The sequence below is a fragment of the Sparus aurata genome, chromosome 3 (genome assembly GCF_900880675.1).
Source record: "Sparus aurata chromosome 3, fSpaAur1.1, whole genome shotgun sequence".
NCBI lineage: Eukaryota > Metazoa > Chordata > Actinopteri > Spariformes > Sparidae > Sparus > Sparus aurata.
Window position 1 is genome coordinate 23323700 of NC_044189.1, and position 17601 is coordinate 23341300.

General features: G+C 44.5%; 1 protein-coding gene across 2 annotated transcripts in view; it reads left to right on the forward strand.

Moving 5' to 3' along the window:
- Positions 1–2215: 2215 nt before the first annotated feature.
- The window catches only part of dlgap3 (discs, large (Drosophila) homolog-associated protein 3), a 130949-nt gene continuing 115563 nt past the window's right edge, over positions 2216–17601 (forward strand). For both annotated transcript variants that reach the window (XM_030412488.1, XM_030412487.1), the window contains exon 1: positions 2216–2424. The gene's annotated coding sequence lies outside the window, so the exon portion shown is untranslated. The remainder of the gene's footprint in view (positions 2425–17601) is intronic.

Sequence of the window (17601 nt, forward strand, 5' to 3'; positions counted from 1 at the left end):
TGTCCAGAGACCAACTATAAATAAACTGGGAGAAAAATTTTTTTGAAAATATTTTTTAAGATGTCAAATAAGTCTGGAATACCCCCTAATATGCTGTTTTTCTCTTGTCCCACACCCTGGTGACCAAATTGAACTCCAATAAAAACTGTCAAAATGACATTTAAATCTGCTTTCTTTTGTATTGTTTTGTTCATAGATGTCTCTTGTTGATGGGGAAACATCTTTGTTCAATAAAACATAATGTTTTAAATAAGTATTATTATGCAAGAAACCCGTGTCCCACAACTTGCATGCAACCCTGTTACCTTAAACACTTGCATGGTAAAAGAAGAAGAAAAGGGTTAGTCACATGATAGACTGGAAGTGACATCATCAAACAGTTTCCCAGCGGCATGGATAGAGAAAAGGTAAGTCCTCTCTTATATTTTTCATATTTTTATAACATTGTCAGCCTTGCTTGAATGTCTCATTTTACCTTACGCAACCCTGTTATGCATATTTCCAGAATAATATAAATACCACTGCAACCCTGTTACTGAGTGTTGGTAACAGGGTTGCACAAATATCAAATGAAACATGTAATACAAAAAAAGTCCTTTTATGCCTGAGATGAGCCAATAAAGCTTTTTATAGTTTAATGCCTATTATTGATGAATATGTAACAGAAAATTGTCAAATAGAAGGTTAATTTGTAGAAAATTCAGAAACCCAAATGTCCTCCAATACTGGAACGATATCTGAAAAGTTCGAGAACAAAAAATAAATGTAGTTCATTGTTTGCGAGTATTGGCCAATGTAGTTTTCAAGTGTGCAATAAAACACTCATGCAATCATGAAATGCCCTTAAGGCCTATTGAAAACGAGTCTTTATTTCCACTCTCCCTCTCTCTCTCTGCTCTGACCCATTTACAGCTTCAGTCTAAGTTAAGTGCGTGACGTGACGGCGTATTCAGGATCGGCGGCTGCGCTGCTCGAACATCATGGTGAGGTCTTTGGGGTAGGCTGTAGTCTACATTTGGTGATGCCTCTTGTGGATGGGGAATCCATATTCAGTGCAAAGTGAATTTGGTTTTTCAATCATAAAACTGTACAACAAAAGTAAAGAAATATTATAGACTGGACATGTAACCTTGAGCCTTATAGACCATAATTATGAGGCAGCAATGTGTGAAGGCTACCTCATTGTACAACTTAAAGGGGCACTATAGAGTCTGAAATAGTTGTGTATTTAAATATCTATATCTTATTTTTCAGCAGTAAAAAGGATTTGTGGCTCCAGAGCAAGTTGCATCGTGGGTAATGTCGGAACCAGGTTCTGAAAAGGAAGAAGAATGCGTGGAAGAAAAAAATATCTCTTGTTCGGATGTAAATATTTCTATTTCAAATCTAAAGTAGTGTGCTGCTCTTCAAAACGTGGTGCCTACATTACCCACGATGCAACTGAGTGATTACATTGGGGGCAATTTATCAGAATACATGCAGCCTCTTCAGCAGCCACAAAAGGCTTTAATACAACTCTTTTCACATATGCAGTAAAACTCCAAACCTGTAAACTCACTTTATGTGTGAAATGGGTATAGTTACCCTTTAACAGAGCGCTCTGTCGTTTTGGATAAGACATTTTTAACTTTTTTTTTTCCAATATTATTTAGGTACTAATACAAACTCATATTTATTCATTTATTTATTTATTCTAAAACTGAATAAACAAGCTGTTATCTGGAAAATAATGTCCCCAGAACACTGTTTGAAGCTAGAAAGGTGGCAGGGTCCGCCAGACATAAGCAAAGTAAAACAGTCGTTATATATATATAGTTTGTATCATTACCTTATGCATATTTAAATATTAAAATGATCTGCTCGAAACTACATCGTGCCCGCCTCTTTAAGTCCAAACAAATACTATATTATGTATCTGTAGTCTGCTGCAGAATTAGACTAGCAACCAACTTCAGACAAAACTTGCCACACCGTGCAACTTGAAATGCATAACCGCATTGTAAACACGTGGTTTAGGCTCCGTGTGAATACACACTGAACACATACTGGACATTAGAGCTGCATGGCTGGTGAGATTGATTTATTTGTGGCGCGTTGTTGGCACTTCTGTCCCCGCGGTTTTGTTTGGCCCCTCCTAGAGAGGGGCCGCCGAGGATCCCACGGACCAATCGGGTTGCCGGTAATATTTCAGCGGGGATCCCTGCCAGTGAACCAGAGAGAGAGAGAGAGAGAGAGAGAGGGGGAGAGAGAGCACCGCTGGTTTTCACCGCTGCTCCTCCATCCTTCGTTCTCCTCCACACGGCGATCGGGGAGCTGCGGAGTAGGCGTGTGTTTTTGCTTCTGTCACTACAGCGAAGATCAGTCCACCAAAAAAAAAGAAAGAAAGAAAGAAACGTCGCAGAGAAGAGAAGCCTCGACTTTAAGGTAAGGATGCTCCCGAAGCAGCTGGATGGATGAAGGGATAGATGGATGGATGGATGGAGCAGGGGCCGGCGGGGTGGGGATATAAGGCTGAAGGTGCAGGTGCTCCTGTGCGGGAGAGAGCGGGCTGTCAGATGGCTTTTTGTCTTCCTGTGCAGAAGATAACGACTGCACACCGGGTTGCTCTGCTGCGGCCCGGCGTTCAACATCGGGGGGCTGGTCGCCTTGCTGTCAGCGCAGCGGGGCGCCCAGCTGTGTCAACTTGACGGGAAAAACGGGAGAAGTTGCGCCATTTGCGAACGCAGGACGACCCCCCTCCTCCACACACACTCACACACACACACACACACACAAACACACACAGAGAGACTAGAAAACACACAAGCACCGAATTTATCTTTGGCAGGAAGCTCCAAACACATATGTGAAAGACGCGGAGATGTTGTTGGCGATCGCCGACTTTCATCTGTGCGTAAATGTTCGCTGACCGTGAAAGCGCGCTTGCAAGCGTGTATGTGTCTGCGTGCGTGTGGTGTGTGTGTGTGTTATATGTGTGAGTGTGTATGTCCCGGAGAGGAATACGCTCTGGCTGCACAAGTATCGCGTTCACAGTGCGAAGCCGAGGTGCATAACGGCTTTAAATTAATCACAGGAGAGCCGCGCACATCGAGCACGGCGCTCGGGACAGGGAGGAGATGATACCTCAGGACCACCCCGGTCCAAAAATCCCTCAAGGGGGGGTTGTGCGCTGCTGGTGGCGAGGTGGGGTCGTTTATGATGCTGCACATGTATTATTCTACCAGTGTGTGCTTGGATGATTCAGGGAGGCGAAGGTTGTGCAGCTTCTGTGAGGGATGCGAACCATTCGGCCCGTGAACATCTGGCTTCGCATGAATTGGCTCAGTGACCGCCCCTTTTCCTGTACGTTACAGTCATGCTGCTGAAATCCAGCCCCTCTTTTTGGCACCGCCTCACTTCGCTGTGCAGCATTAGTTGGATTATTTTGTAAAACGTGTGAAAAGATCATATGGATCAGGCGCAGCACATGTGCAGGTGTGGTTTTGATGCCTCTTCCTGTGGTGTCACATCTAAAGGAATACCAGACGTACCAGACGGTGAGGAAATGCACGAGTTGTACGGATAAGGTTAATATTTTGCATCAGATTGTTCTGGCTGCATCTGGCTTTGTGTGTGTGTGTGTGTTTGTGAACTGTAGTGCAGAGTAAACGCATAAACCGGCTCTGATGTGTGAGTACATCGACTAAACATCCTCGCATCCAACAGCGTGCGGCTCCAAAACCAGATGACATGAAACAGATATCATTGGATAACAAATTTGAGTCGGAGTGTTGACTGACCAGTTACTGTAGTTTTCAGTGTCAGCGAGATAAATTATCAACGCTTCAGTAGCTCACTGGGGCCTGAACGCTCAAGCCCATCCCATCGAAACGATTCCAACTACAGGATGAGATTTTTGTATTTTCTGGTACAGTGAGTGAGTGTGCCAGCTGACCCCACAACCACCAACACTAACACCACCACACACACACACACACACACACATCCTCTCGAACTTCCTCTTGAGCGTGCCAGCCTGCACCACCAGCTTGCAGAAAGGGCTGCTTTTCAAATGCACTCGCAATCAATTGCACTTTTCTGTAAAAAAATCTGTCAGACGTGAAAATGGTGCGATGAGACGGCATGTTCTGTTATACAGCAGGACACGCCGCTCATCTCGTCCATTAAATGGAAAACGGGTCAGTTTGGCAGGAGAAAAACAGTGTTGTTAAATAGGAAATGTTCTTTTTTTTTCCCTGTGTCAGCTTGCTTTTACACTATAAAGCTACAAAATGTTTTCTTTTAAAACCACAACGCCTAATGCAACGGACATAAATAAAAAAAAAAAACATTCTTGAAGAATCCCTATCTTCTCTCTGACCAAAACGCTCTCCTCTTCATCCACCAGGAAATACTAAACATTAAGAAAGCATGATGCTATCAAATTGTCGGCTCGCTGCAACTTTTTCAAATCTCATCCGACCTTAAAATTGATTTTCTGTTTTTCAAACCAAGGGGAAAAAAAGAGAATGGGCTATACGTATCTGGACATTTCTTGCAGTGTGTATGGATGCGTTTGCCAGATCTCATTTTAGTACATCAACACGCATTTCACAGATCCTATTATTTCTTTTTCACAATGCCATAAGAGGCTCGGTAATTGTGCTCCGTCGTGATGGGCGCACGAAGATTAAGTGACGCCTGTATAAAGGTTCCCGCACACTTCCAGGAAAAAGGGATGTGGGGAGTGGGAAATGCAACACCTCGTGGATCAGTGATGGAATGATTACAGACTCTGAGAGGATTCAGTTCATTATTCTGTGTAATGACTTCAGAAACAAACAGTGTCTCGGCACAAATTGGCTTAATGTCCAATATCTGATTATGATTTGGTCAATCGTAATATCCTCAGAACATCTACTGATTGTGCACATCATTGATTTGATCATTCCTCTTACAGGCCTAACGACAAGACTAAGAGTCTACAGCCATGCTAGTGGCAATGTGAGGCTGTACACTGAGTGAAATGCTAACATTAGCCTGCTAACATGCTCACAATGGTGATGTTGGTTCAAGCAGGTATTATACCATTCTCACCATTTTTGTTTCAGCAATAGTGTCACGTTAGAACACTAAGTTTGGCAAATATTTGCTCAGAAACCAGAGTAGTGGACAAAAGCGGTCAAGCTGGTCAAGCTTCATTGATAGATGGAGAGCAGAAGAAGATCTGAAACAGGGGGAATGAAAAGGGAGAAAGAGATTCAGTAAAGGCTGTTGGTTGTGATCTGGCAGCATTGCAGACATGAATTGCACATCTTTGAATTTTTCAATCTGATAAGGACAGCAGGGGAAAAGCCAGATCATGAAAATCATTACAGTTTATCCTCAGTGGGACTTGAATCCGTGTGACAAACTCCATGGCAATCCATCCAACAGCTGTTGAGATGGATTGCTCAGAATCACAAATAATAACCTACCAGCAGCTTGTCGGGTTGATCATCTGGAAACCACAAATGTCTGTACCAAATCTGTCCAGTAGAATTATTCCACAAAGTAAGTCAAACTTGGGGTCACCAAAGGCAGTACAGCTCATCCTCTGAGGACCATGAATGTCAGTCCAACATTGCCGTCCCTAGAGCTGTTAGCATGGCTGAAAAAAACAACCAGCTCAGTTGGACAAAAGTGACGACGTCTTCCAAATCCAAGTGATGCCTTCAGTGGGGTGCCCAGGTTTCCGAACATTACTTCTAATGTCATGAAGCAATTCTAGAGTAAAATGGAAAACTGAATTTGCACTTGACACAAAGTGAGCTCTTGATCGATGTGATACACTGAGCATTATTGAGAAATGTGATGATTTGTGGACCATCTTTTTAAAATACTGCACAATGTCATATCAGATTTCCCTGCCATTAACAGCCCCGGACTCAAACCTTTCAGAATTCACCGTTACTTCCTTCCCCCAATACAAACTGGCACTGATAAGGTATCTCCTCGCAACAAAGCGCTTTGTTATCATCTCTGCAGTTTATCAAAGCTCTGTGCTGAAATCCCGCAGTGGTGGAAAAGCAATAGTGGTCTGGATGACAAGGTGAAGGGCTTCGAGTGTTTCCATATCGGTACAGTCGACTCGAAAGCCGACCACTGCATGATAGTACAGGGCAGAGGAGCAAGAATTGCCCTCCATGTTTGTGGAGTGCATTCATTTAAAATGTACTTGAATGGGCACTGCTGATGAGAACAACTCAGGCAATTTCGGCGTGCTGCGAACATCCGTGGAAAGATTTTTGCCCTCCCTACTTCACTCTCATCTCTCTACCTCTCTCTCCCACTTGCGATATTTTAAAGTTGCAACATGTAAGAATAGGCCAGTAGATGAATTTATATTCCCAAACAATAGGGGCTAATTGTATTCTGTTAATAAATCAATGACTAGCTACTGTTAGCTTGTTAGCTCAATTAGCCTTGCAGCTAGAGTGGAAGTGTTGGTGTTTACATCATTCATCAGACATCTCTGCAACATAATACAAACGTCTTTGACACTAGCATGAAAACTGTTATTTCTTCCAATTCTGTTGATATTTTTAGTTATTTTTTGACATATTGCACCTTTAATGACCACCCAAACCCCTAACCTGGACATTCTTGGGTCAATTTGACTTTCTGTCGCCTCCCTGGTAATAATGAGCTTCTCCCTCATCCCTAGACGTTTATAAACTGTGCCGAGTGTTAAGCCGTAAAGAGGCCATTCTGCATATTTCGTATCAATAAAGAGCGTCAGCTCTAGAGCTGGGGGTTTTATTGGGCTCTCACAGACACAATATAAGTAAGCCCTGCTCCGTCGTCCATGTGCTTTATGGAGGCTGAGGTTAAAAGATGCTGTCTGGTTGATCCAGACATCAACCAGTCAGTTTTTATGAATCATTTTTGCGGCTAAATCATTAAACCCCTGATGATAACCCGCGTTAGAACAAATCAAAGTGCAATGACAATGACAGATGCGAAGTAAACTGCACTCTTAGGTAGATGAAAGTCGGCTTGGAGGATCAGATGTGGAGTGGACTGATAAGAGGCGTAGGCGTGGTTCTCAATTTGAATAATCAGGATGCAGGTTGTAATTTTCTTTTTTTTTTTTCTGGAGTAATATTCAGCTCAGGTTCTGAAGGGGCAACCATGACTGATGCATGGTATAATTTGACTTGCTTGCTAATATGCCTGTGTTAATTAACAGTATAACATTTACCTTTGAGTTAATCAGCGGCTGTAACATCAGTCATTTAAAATGTTGCCTGTCCTGCAGCTGTATCTTTCTCACAGAGCCAAACAGAAGGAAGGAAAGAGATTACTGTCGTGACGAAACACAGGCCGGCAGAGACAAGGTGATTGGACGCAGCAGACGTTATTGAAACTAAAATAACCCGGTGCATTCTCGGTCGGTCTAATACGGAGTGGCTTCGGTAGGTTTAATGGTGGAGTGGATGGAAACTCTGCCGACCCCCAGCTTGTTAGTCATGAACACAATGCATATGGAGAGGCGAGCAGAAGCTGTGGCGTTCCTTTCTGCCCGTGATACAAGTGGAATGAGTCATGTCCGTTAAATTTCTGAATTAAATCAACCATTAGACAACAACCACCACCCACATAGTTGCTGTTACTACGCCAAACTCCCCGCTCACACAGTAAATATAGTCGTTTTTTTATAATTGCAGTCAGTTTTGAAAGAATGAGTCTTGCATTACACAAAGACGCAGACCGAAGCGGCCTCTCATGCAGGCGTCATATAAATGAGATCACTTTTGTCGCTAGTTGTTAGCTGAAATCATTGACACCGGGGAGGAAGTGGTAAAATGGAGCTTAGCGTTCTTTCATGCGGGACACGGAACTGTAATCAGCCGACAGCCTGCCGAAGGAATCATTGTTACCAATCAGTCTCACACCAATCACAGCTATTCTCGCCGCAAGGTGGTCCGTTTAAATATGGCTCCCTCATCACTCATAACAGCTCCTACTCAAAAGCTGCCACACACCGCCCGAGCCTCCTACAGTGCTATCGGGGCTCAAGGTTAAAAAACAGTATTATAACAGTATTAGTAGTGTCTTCCTTATGGCTCTATCTTGTCTACCCTGGGGGGGGTTCTGCAGTGTGCTCCCTGCTTTGGCTTAGCATGCTGCTCCGTCAATTCAGGGAGCATCTTATGAGCGGAGACGTCAGCAGAAAAAAAAAATGGACACTGATATTCTTCTTCTTCTGATATGTTTGAACGCTTAAAACACTGAAACATTTATTTACTGCGCTTGGCCAGAATATTTGTATAAAACATTCCAAAAAATGAGCAAACGTTATCAGCACAGTGTGAAGAAACAGCGGCGTTGATGTTACGTTAAGCAAGGACGTCTACGTACTGTGTAACAGAGATGTCCACTGAAGTCACACAGTGTCAGTAACTGAAAGGTTTATTTTCCTTTCTAAACAGAAAAAAATAGCAAAGTGCACTGTCTGAATTCAAGTTTCTCTCTTCTGCCAAACTGCGACGAGCTCAACTGCCTCGTTAACGCCAAACACACTCCTATCAAAGTGAGTAATGAAGTTAAACTCGCCAAAACGGTCTTGGTTTGTCGTCCCACGATCATCCTAAGGTTCGGGTGAGAGTATGCTGGTAGAGATGTGAAAATATTCCTCCAGGGCTCACTGAACTACGTGCTAACGGTGGCTAGTCGCTACAGCAAAGAGTAGCAAGTCCACAAGCAGTCACGCTGCCACCTGTAGTTTTGGAGCTATCTTCGAAATCTGTCTATTTCCGACAAATTACAACTTCAAGCAGTGAAATAAATACGTCTGATGTGTTCCCATTCACAAAACAGTGATGCAGCACCAACGCACCACCCATGTCTTTTTCTCTGTTGATGTTCTAGCTGACTGGTAACCTTGTAATTGTTCCCAAACAATGTATTTAAAGGACGCAGGTGGGTCCTCAGCTCCAGTGCCCACCAGACTACACTCTAATTAACCCGCAGGCCACGCGCTTCTTGTGCTACCTTCCGCACGTGTCGCTAACGGCTCAAAGTTTTCAGACAAAACACTTTTGCTTACATGCATCGGTCCTAAAAGCACGCACGTCTCTCCGCGCTGCTGCGTGCACCAGACTGTGACCCCCCGTATTGTGGCGGTTCGGTACAACTGCACAAACCATTATAGCCCCGGGTGATGCTCATTTCATGTTGATTCACCAGAATAAACTCTTTCTACAGATTACTGGAGTGAAGCAGTTGCATTACTGTCTGTGTATCCCGGCTATACAAGTGGAATGAGTCACACCAATTATGTCAAATTGCAAGAAGCTTCATGTAGGGAGACAAACAATTCTTCGTGTCCTGTTCACCCCCCTCTGTTGCACATCAAAAAGAAAAAGACAAGTTAAAAGGAATTCATTTGTTTAATACAAAGTTACGGGGACGCTCACATAAACTTCTTATGGAGAGTTCTTCTCAACCTGTTAGAAAGTGTCATGTCTTCGGCGGCTCTCTAGGGAGCTTTCCACAGGACGCGAAGATGAACCCAATGACATCACGCTGAAGGTTGTGACACGGGCCAGATATATCTGTTATTTCAAGTGTCATACAGATGAGATACAGACACTTTCAGTTATACTTGGTGACACTTAGTGAGTCAGCTGACTGAGCTGAAAGGGAAAAAACGGAGGGCAGGCATGAAATATTTCGTCGACTAAAATAATCAACGGCAGAAATGCTGAAATCATTTTTCCTATAGGCTTTAAACAGAGGTCGAGGCGTTTGGAATCGAGCTCAATACCACTGTGACATTTTCTGTGTGTTTGCACTCATATTAATGCTAATCTTGTCTCCGGTGTCAGAAGGGCCTTCTCCCTTCTCTATCTGTTGGCCGGCTCACAGTGTTGGCGCCAAAGCAAACACTAATAAAATAGCTTGGCCTGTATTGTTAATCCAGGTTTGGTTGTGGAGTGGTGGCGACACACACACACACACACACACACACACACACACACTCATATTCACACTTTTTCATATCTTCCTGCATCTCTTTTAATTGTCAGCGCTCCCCCTCATATTTATGCATATCGCCATTGTTGCTGTAACTGTGCCACTCTTACCGTGGCGTTAGCGCCTTGCTTTGACACATTTCCCCTCGGAATGACGACTATTTAATCACACCCGCTGCCGATATTTCCGGCTAACGGGTCAAAACCAAACTCATAACCGCTGTCACACTCACAATAGATCTACAGACCACTCGTCGTGCTCAGAATGATGTAATGGAGAGAAAGATACCCACCCAACCCCCAACAATCCAATACAAACTCACGTGTTCCACTCGTCTTGCGGATGGGACCTGAAACAGAGCTCGCAGGCGAGCGGCAAGGTTAAAGAGGCGAGGGTAATTGCTGTAACCTATCTGGGTGGAAAAATGTTTGCTCGTGTTCCCAGTGTACTCTTCTCTGATGCACTTGGGCATGAAATTGTTCCCCTTTCCACCCTAGCAAGCCCCAAGCCCAAGTCCATTGCCCATCCCCAGCCAGGCGAGTTGCCCTTTCTGCATGGGTGTTTCTCTCTACGCCGCGTTTGTCTGTTTGCCTTCGGTCGCCTGTGCGAATGTTTATTTGAGTGCTTGTGAATGTGTGTGTTTGTGAGGGGGAGCGGAGGATGGCTGGGTGTTGGGTGTCAGCTGGCCCTCTCCATTCCTCCCTGACTGACAGAATAAGTGAGCGAGCGCTGCAATGATTACGGGCTGCATGGAGAACTGCGGCAGAATGATCATTTAGAATTTCACGCCAAAATCAGGGGAGAGACGGAAACAGAGCCGGAGGGGAAGCTGATTTGAGGACTGTGGATCAAGCGCTCCTGGGAAAGAATCACATTAACATATGTTCATCCATCATTCATATATTGATAGAGGAATGTGTGTTTGTGTGTGTGGATGGGGTGTGTGTTTTTCAATCATGCCTTCTTGCGTGATTGATGAATGGATGAATTTCATGATTGATGACTTTGAGTCTCATGGGGAGCATTCATGTTCAACAGCGTATGAAAAATATGACCCAGTTCAGTCCCTGGACTCACAATATCCGACATATCAAACATGCGTCCTGTGATGTTATATGCTCGAGAAATGCTGCTCAGGAGCTGACTGTTTGCAATGCTTATTCTAACTGTACCTTCAGTGGTGAACGCCAAGGGGAATATGCACGTTGCACAGTGGTTCCCTTGACGATTATGTGCAGGAGATACATGAGGCACTCGGTCGTGAAAAACATATCATTTTTCTGCATAATTAAACTGATAGGAGCCACTCTTTCTATGAAGACGCCGTGAAGTGACTGTTATTTATCATGACAGAACTGAAACGTCTCTATTGAGTAAAAAGTAAAAGCAGGAACGTCGTTGTTTCAGAAATGAACCCGCGCCTCCCATAGTTACTGTTACCATGCCTGCCGAGCGTTCTGCTCTCACATTGGACGGAGTAGATTTTGTAATTATAGTGATTTTTGATGGAACGAGTCGTCAATTTCGCGCCAGAAACAAAAGCGGCCTTCTCACATAGCCGATGACAGTCATTTCTGTCAGCTGAAATGACAACTGTTGCTAACTGTTAGGTGGCATTAGCTAAATCTTTCACTGAGTTACCAGAAAACTCAGCATTCAGCTGACTTTATTTATATCAGTGCCTGATAGAAACAAATAACAAGAACCCTGAAATGCATAAAATAGATCCATACATTTTGGGGGTTTTGATTGGGTCTAACCCTAACCAACCACCCTGCATGGTTTAGATGTTCCTCTGCCCCAGCACACCTGATTCAAATGAACGGGCAGCCTTCAGCAGAGCCTGATGACGAGCTGATCGTTTGATTCAGGTGCGTTGGAGTAAGGAAAACGTCTATAACATCCAGGAATTGGGGCCCCAGGGAGCAGGACTGAAGAACACTGGCCTACGTGATCTACTGCTGACAGACAGAGACTGAAGCCACATGTCCCAGGTGAAAAGTCAGCATCTTCTCTGTTGGCATATGAACGAGGAGCTGCATTGTCTGGAATGGCTGAGCAAGTCAGCTTGTTTCCCTGAACTCACAAAACTGTGTTTTGTTGTGGCGGCTGTACAACTCTTAATATTCTTCAGTGTCCGGGAACGTTCCTGCAAATAAGAAATGATTAGCAAAACATTAGCAGGGCTGCGGGAGACTGTAAACAATGCGTCTTCACTTTTCCAGCAGTTGTGAAATAAGACACAAGAGATTAACCCACACTTTCTGCCGCTCTATTCCTTAAAGCAGCTGCGCCACTCTTATAACAAATGTATCCCTGAAACACATGCTGCTGCTAGGCAACAGCCATCGTCACGTAGCATTCACATGAACGCGAATCACTAAGACCGGGCCTACTTAAGACTAGCCTTAAGTTCTGGAGGATGCTGCTCCCTGCACGAGCAGACAGGACCGCCCCTTTATTGAGATCCCTGTCCTGATTGGGTAAAGTGGGCCGGGATACCAGAAAATGTCTTCTCTCTTTAACTGCACGAGCGGGAGGAGGTGAGCGTGGGTTACTTAGCAAACACACGCAATATAGAGCTATTTAACAAGTATTTTAAAATATATCACTCACAGTAGCTTTAAATGGAGCCTAACACCAGGTTACTGCATTGCTAGTAGGCTAGTTAGCCTCACCACGTGTACGTCAGAGCAGGTGCACACACATTTTTGGTCCATTCATTTGAACTTTTGGTAAAATTTAGAAAATAAAAGCAAGTGCATGTGTCAGAAAACACATCTGAATAGCCGTAAACTCACTCAGATTATAGATCATTCACTCCAGAGCATGTAGCCTGCTTCATGGAAAATCATTGAAACAAGTTGATTGATTGGATATGAAATGATCTCTCCCCAGTGGCAAGTAAATGGGAATGATATGAGAAGAATTGATGCCAGATTAAATGACTTGAATAACTGGATGTTTTTATGGTCTAGCCTTAGCTTTTTCCACTAATGCCAGCACCGAATGAGGGATGTGATTCACCTGAAGACGATCAGAGGATGGAGGGGCAGGAGAGGGGAGAGCAGGAATAAAGGAGGGCGGGATGATGGTCTAATGGAGTGGATGAGCAATTGCGTCGATGACTCAGGATGAAGGGACGGCAGTCATTTGATGAATGGGAGATGGTGGGGAGCGAGGTGGGAGGGAGAGAGATATGAAATGATAGAGAGGAGTACTTTTAAAAAGCTACATCATACTGTAGCTATTCATTTCATTTAGCTCAGTTCCCTCCTCAAGGTGCACCATTTTTAAAATGTTCTTTCTGCCTTTTTTTCTCAGTCGCCCATTCCTTTCTTCATCTCCTTTCTCCTTCTTCGCTCACTCTCTTCCTGCCCTCTATCCTGTCTTCCCCTTTCTCCTGTCTTTTGGCTTTTTTTTTGCATTCCTGCCCCTTTCATGCCTCCTCCTTCCTTCCTCTTTCTTCCTTCTTCCCTTCTTCGTTCGCTCCGTTCATCACCTCATATTCTCTCCACTCCCCCCCAAAAACTCATCTACTGCCGATTTCCCTAATGCCCTCTTCATATCTCCCTCCATCACTTCTTACCCTGCCTCCATTTTCTACACTCCCCTCTTTATTCCGATACGTTTGCCTAACCTCTGCCTTACTCTGATAACCGTCATGCCTTAATTCCTCCTTCTCCGCTGTCCTCATCTCGTTGCTCCCACAACCACCTCGGCCTGTAACGTTTTGGCCTCCTGATCTCTCCCCCTCTGCGTGTTTTCCAACCTCTTTTACATGGACCAGTCCCTCGCCTCCACTCTACAGCCCTCTCTATCTCTTGTAAGCGGGGCAGGTGGTGGTGGTGGAAGTACACGCTTTCAGTGGGACATGCTGGCGCTCAGATTTAAATAGATAATGGCAGAGCCCTAGTGCTTGTTGGGCTCTCTGAATAATGCAGGAGATCCTCAAGGCATTGTTGCCAGGCTCCACTGATGGTGACATGCATACGCCAGCTCGCGAGCTTGCAATATTGATATCAGGAGAGAGGAAGGGACTCGGTGGCGGTTATTTTTGTTTTTTTCCACTTCATGCCAGCTTTGTTCTTCATTCTTAAAGTTGACTCTTGAGCCGAAGGGAGGGTCCGTCAAGGTAAGATGACATCATCGGTTGTTTGAGCAAATGGCCAATAACAACAGGAGATAAGAAGTGGTTGATCTTGAAAACACCGCGGCCTCTTTGCTTGAGCAGTTTGTGTGGATTGCCGCACAGAACCTAGATTTTCATGGAGCGTCTTCCATGACGAACTCAGCGCCGCACTGCACGTGGCCAGGAACTCGGCATCAATGTTGCAGGGTCTATAACCCACTTCCAGTCCCCACTAATTGGTTTGGGATGGCACTTAATGTGGCGGACCCTCCACGGGGACCTGCAAATGGAGTGGAGGTGGGATGGTGTAGGGGGTGGTTAGAAAAAATATGACATTTACCATTTCCTACTGGCAGCCAACGTTGGTTTCTTTTAACCATCGTATTTCCTCTCTCTGTTGGGTGTCCACTTACACAAATGAATAACCAGCTTCCACCACACAGATCCCCTTTAATGAAATAGCTCTTTTAACCCAAACCATGAGCTCTTCTTTATCCCAACTGAGACCGTTTCTTTTGTAAAGCAAAACCAAACATCCATTGGCGTTTTCTGAAAAGATCACGTGTCCTTCCTGGTATCGGCATTGTGTTGGTAAAGCTCAGCAACTGTCATCATCAGCTCTGGAAAAGAAAACAATGTGTAAAATCAAATTAATACTGATAAAGACCTGTTTAAAACAAGTTTTGTCATCTTTCGGATGCAGTCTGATGACGTATGTGCAGCTCTCTTCCGTTTTCCTGTGGTTCGACAATGAACGTGTCGCACCAGAAAAAACAAAACAGAAAGGCAACCTCATCTCCAGGCAATGGAAAAGGAGTGGGAAAGAGAGTGTTTGCCCCCATTTACACACCCTGCATATACACCCTGATGTTGTTGTGAAAGCGGTACACATGTATCAAGGGCAGCATGTATTTCATCCCGGATTATCATCCATCAGTTTGGGGGAATCAAAGTTCACCTACAGCAGCAAAACATCCAGAACTGCCACTGCTGACAGTCCAAAATCAGGCAGGTTTGACGCGGAGTAATCACTCCACATTCAAATTCATTAGCCACCAGCGCGATATCTGGTGCTGCCCGTTTTTATTTGCCCATTTACAGATCAGTCATTTTCGGCAGTCACTGTTTTTCATAATAAATCACCTTCAAATCACTACAGACAGGGAAAACAGACTGTGGTACTGTAGCTCAAAACATGACATGAATCAACATTCGTACCATTTAAATGAATAATCTCAGCCTGTGCCAATTAAAGTAATTAAATACCACTTACAATTTACATTTAAAGCAGCTAAGATTATGCTAGCTGGCTTACTCACACTGTATATATAAGTTCTCTGTGAGGAGCAGAATAATGATCTACTGTATAGTTGCCGTGAGTGTTCATGGGAGTAGCATAGTTGAAGATTCACCGATTAACCACTGCGAACCAATCACAAAGACATAATGACAAACACGAGCCTCTTTATCTTCTCTTTCCTCGTTACTCTCACGGCGAGGGAGCTGGTATTGTCATTCGATCTCACGTCATGCTCGTACGAAACATAATCGCGTGGCCTGATTGTTTAGCTCTCTCACAAGCCGCCGCCCGAATAACTATCAGCGTCATCCATTCCGTCAGGATCACTCGTCCTCTGGACGGCTCATCAGAATAGCCAGCCGTGCTTTGTGACACCACTAGAGACTCGACTGGGTAGGTCTACTGGCCTGACTGACAGTCGAGAACAAACCGTGACTTTTTTTGTGCTTTTTAGTCTTTTCAAGGTTTTGGGGACACTCGGAAAAAGTCAGAGGAAATATTATAACGGGAGGAATAAGTGGAGCCCTAAGAAAAGAGAAATACGCCTCATTGTCTCCTGGTATCCTGGCTGCGAGCTGTGCTCAGGTGCTTGAGGAGGAGAAGGGGAAAAAAAGAAGATAGAGTTGTGTTTGTGATCTTATCTTGTTATTTTCTCTCTTGCCAGTTATTCACTACTCGTTCTGTAAAGCCTTCTCCTGGAGGGCGCTTCTTACTTTTCAAGAATACAGGGCTGGTCCCTCAGGGGGGCATTTTAGGGAGCTGTTTGTGTGCGGCCGCCCTCGACAGTCTGTCAGAGGGAGGGGGAGAGAGGGGCGATGGAGGAGAGGAATGACTGGAAGGTGTTTGATCAGCGGGGTGCTGAGTCACACTGGGATGTGATGGAGAGATTGGTGCTTTGCAACAGACGAGTGGAAGACAAAGAGACAGACTAAATGAGAGTTTTGAGAAGTAAAGCCTCGGTGCTCTCCTTTCTTCCTTCAAGGTGTCTTCCGCAGAACAAACACATAAGCACAACGCGCAAGTCTTTTTCTCTCTCTCTCTGTTTCCTCTTTCCGTCTCAGCGGGGGTCTGTCTTTGTCTCGGAGTGCGATCTGTGAGTTAGATGAAGCAAAAATCCTGTCGTAAAAATTTGCCATCCGTCGGAGGTGTGGAACAGCGTGTGCGAGAGTGTCGGCTGACAGCGGTGTTCTCACCAGAGCTGACAAATGTGAAGGCCAGAAAGCTTCATTTTTACACCTCCAACAATAGAATCCCCTCTTTACTGATGTGCACATACTGTATTGGGATCCATTTCTGTGTCTCAGTGCACATCAGCAGAAGTACATGTGACGATCAGAATCACATGCTCCTCACTGCTTATGCTCTCAGGCAGCTACGAGCAACGCTAAGTTCACATTCAGCCCATTTTTCTCAGATAGTTGTTGAGGTATTGATCAGAGTTGGCGGCACAGGTTCTGCAAACCGCAGGTAGGTTATGGGTGCAAGTTTCATACGGATCATAACAACATTTGGGACATTTTCTTCTTTGTTTGAAGGAAAAGCTGTAAATTTTAAGCCAAAACATGATATTTTGCTCATCCTGGCCAAGAGATTTTTCTGCTCAAACAGTCATAACATAAAAGTGAAAAAGTGAAATGTGAAGAAACATAAAGCTGTACAGTGCAACCTCATACCTAAAGAACTAACAGCGACAGATATGCTGGACCTTCATTAGGTTTAGAAAACTACTTCAGGCACTGAAGTCGTTTGGTTAGTTCAAGGAAAACAATGCGGTTTGGGTTAAAACTGCTAAATTCCTTCAGTTACAAACAAACCTAGCAGTTTATAGTACACCTGACTTCCTCCTTTACTGCTGTTATAATTACTATAGCCACAAGAGGTGGCTGCCTGACAACAAACGTCAGGATAAGGTGTAATAAGCTGCTGGTTGTTTTTCTTGTGGCACAGCAGGCAGAGCAGTGGAGAGGTAGAACTATCCTTGAGCAAGAGACTGAACCCCGAAGTGCAGGCCCGCAGCCGCTGCCATCAGTGTGTGTGTGAATCTGTGAATGTGACAAGTGTTGTAAAGTGCTTTGAGTGGTCATTGGACTGGAAAAGCGCTATTGACAGCAGTTTGCAAAAACACACAATTGTAATATTTATCCTGCCGCCTGGGTTATACACGGGTGGC